This window comes from Canis aureus, chromosome 2 (genome assembly GCF_053574225.1).
Source record: "Canis aureus isolate CA01 chromosome 2, VMU_Caureus_v.1.0, whole genome shotgun sequence".
In the NCBI taxonomy this organism is placed as follows: domain Eukaryota; kingdom Metazoa; phylum Chordata; class Mammalia; order Carnivora; family Canidae; genus Canis; species Canis aureus.
Window position 1 is genome coordinate 21,306,700 of NC_135612.1, and position 3,344 is coordinate 21,310,043.

The 3,344-nt window shown below is 35.2% G+C and overlaps 1 pseudogene; it reads right to left on the reverse strand.

Annotated features, from left to right (window-relative positions):
* Window positions 1–768: 768 nt before the first annotated feature.
* LOC144290201 (large ribosomal subunit protein eL31 pseudogene) lies at window positions 769–1,765 on the reverse strand (annotated as a pseudogene).
* Window positions 1,766–3,344: the final 1,579 nt, after the last annotated feature.

A 3,344-nucleotide genomic window follows, 5' to 3' on the forward strand; every position in this document is an offset into this window, starting at 1 on the left:
TGCTACTTCATTATTAGTGTGTAGAAACACAACACATTGGGCAGCCCAGGTGGCTCAGCGGTTTAGTGCAGCATTCAGCCCAGGGCCTGATCCTGGAGACCCGGGATCAAGTCCCACGGCAGGCTCCCTGCATGGAGCCTGCTTCTCCCTCTGTCTGTGTCTCTGCCATTCTCTGTGTGTGTGTCAGTCATGAATAAATATATAAAATCCTTTAAAAAAAAAACATACAACACACTTCTGTATATTTTGTATCCTGCAACTTTACTGAATTCATTATTAATTCTAATAGTTTTTTGGTGGAGTCTATTAGATTTTATGTATAGTATCATGTCATCTAAAATACTCAAAGTTTTACTTCCTGCTTACTAATTTGGATGCCTTTTTCTTTTCTGAATCCTATGGCTAGGATTTCTGGTACTATATTGAATAAAAATGGCAATAGTGGCCATCCTTGTTTTGTTCCTGATATTAGAGGAAAGGTTTGCAAATTTTTAACATTGAGTATGATGTGAGCTGTGGGTTTGTTGTATTTGGCCTTCATTGAGGTACACTACCTATAAAACTATTTTGTTTAATGTTTTAACATGAAAAAATTTTGAACTTTGTCAAAAGCTTTTTCTACATCTGTTGAGATATGATTGTTACTCTTCATATTGTTAATGTGATATATCCTATTGATTAATTTTTGCTTCCCTGAATAAATCCCATTTGATTATTGTGAATTTGACTTTTAACTTATTGACTTCAGGTTGCTAGTATTTTCATGGACGCTGGCTTATAGTTTTTGTGGGTTTTTGTCTTTTGTGTGTGTGTGTGTGTGTGTGTGTAGTGTCTTTATCTGGTTTTGGTGTCAGGTAATGCTGGCCTCATTGAGTGAATTTGGAAACTTTCCTACCTCTTCTATATTTTGGAAAAGTTTGAGAAGAATAAATTTTAACTCTTCGTTAAATGTGAGAGTTCACCTATGAAGTCACCTGGGCCTGGCCTTGTGTTTGTGGGAAGTTTTTTGATTACCAATTCAGTTTTGTTACTGAAATTATTGTTGGTCATTGGTCTGTTCAGATTTTCTATTTCTTCTTGATTTAATTTGGAAGATTATATGTTTCTAGGAATTTATCCATTTCTTATAGGTTGTCAAATTTGTTGATGTATGGGGTTTTGTTTGCTTCAGTATTATACCTTCATTTGACAGTCAGTGGTTAGTTCTTATCCATATCAACTATATGTAGATTTTTTAAAGTGGTGACAGGTACCTAAGTAACCAATGTATAGAGCTTGTTTGGTGAATCTTTATCCTCATTATGTTTTCTGTACACCTGCACATGAATATGGTATGCAACATTCCTTATTTCTTTGGCCCAGACAGCTTTGTTAGCCTGGTGTCAGTGTGCACATTTGGAGTTCCCATAACCTTCATGGCAAATTTCTGGATCTCCTTTACTACACAAGGACCACACTTCTTGAAACCCATGTCATGGATGCTCTTATGAATATTGATGGAATATTCTCTGGTCACTATCTGGTTGACAAAACAGCCATTCTTCTTGACACCCTTCTTTATGGGAGCCATTCTGCTAGATGCTGGTTGGAAAGGAAGCTGTTGGCCTATAGTTTTTCAATGTAGTCTTCCATAATCCTTTTTACTTATGTGGTTTTGATTATAACTCCTACTCTTTAATTTCTGATTTTGAGTTTTCTCTATTTACTGATGAAGCTATCTAAAGGTTTATCACTTTTGTTTACTTTTCCAAATAACCAGTTCTTAGTTGATCTCCTTTATTCTTTTCTAGTCCATGTACTTCTGCTTGGGCCTTTATTATTTCTTTCATTCTACTAACTAAGCTTTGGTCTTTTTTTTTTTTTTTTTTTTTTAGTTTAAGTGTAAGATTAGATTATTCACCTATGATTTTTCTTGTTTCTTGAGGGAGGTCTATAAAGCCATAAACTGCCTGTTTAGAACTTCTTAGCTATGTCCCAAATATTTTGGACTCTTGGTTTTCATTTTAATTTGTTTCCATGCATTTTTTATTTCTTCTTTGATTTCTTTGTTGACCTACTGGCTTTTTAGTAGCATGTTGCTTAGCCTCCACATGTTTGTGTTTTTTTTTCTTCTTGTAATTGTTTCATAATTTCATACTGTTGTGGTTGGGGAAAGTGCTAAATAAGTTTAGTATTCTTTTTTAAAGATTTATTTATTTGAGAGAGAGAGAAGAAGAGAGATGGGGAAGAAGGGAGGAGAGAGAGAATCTCAAGCAGGTTCCACACTCAGCATGGAGCCCCACATGGAGCTCAATCCCATGATCCTGATATTGTGTCCTCAGTGGAAATCAAGAGTTGTTCACTCAACCAACTGAGCCACCCAGGAACCCCTAATTTCAGTATTCTTGATTTTATTGTGATTTGTCTTGTGGCCTAACATGTGATCTATTCTGTAGAATGTTTCCTGTGCACTTGAAAAGGGTATGTATTCTGATGTTTGGGGATGGAAACAGCCAACATAACATACTCCAACATAACATCCATAGCCACTGTTTTCTGGTTTATATTCTGTGTGGATGATCTATTCATTGTTGTAGTGTGGTGTTAAAGTCCCCTACTATTAGTACTACTACTGTCATTTTTTCCTTGATCTCAGTTAATATTTGCCTCATGTATTTAGGTTAGGTAGTCCTCTATTAAGTACATAGATATTCAAAATTGTTATGTCCTCTTGTTGGATTGGTACCTTTATAATTATATAATGTCCTTATTGTCTCCTGTTAGTTATTTATTTACTATCAAGCCTTTATTTAAATTCCAGTTAACATACAGAGTATAATCAGTTTCAGGAGTAGAAGTTAATGATCTGTCACTTACATACAACACCCAGTGCTTATCACAATAAGTGTCCTCCTTGATATCCATCACCCATTTGACCCATACTTCCTGCCCAACTTCCCTCCAGCAACCCTCAGTGTGTTCTCTATAGTTAAGAGTATGTTCTTTGGTTTTATTCTTTTTTCCCCCATATGTTCATTTGATTTGTTTTGTTTCTTAAATTCCATGTATGAGTGAAATCACATGGTATTAGTCTTTCTCTGATGTATTTCACTTAGCATAGTACTCTCTAGCTCCATCCACATCATTGCAAATGACAAGATTTCATTATTTTTGATGGCTGAGTAATATTCCATTGTGTATGTATGTATCAAGTTTCCTTTATCAATTCATCACTTGATAGACATTTGGGCTCTTTCCGTAACTTGGCTATCATTGATAATGCTGTTGTAAACATTGGGGTGCATGTATCCCTTTTAATCAATATTCTTGTATTCTTTGGGTAAATACTTAGTAGTGCAATTGCT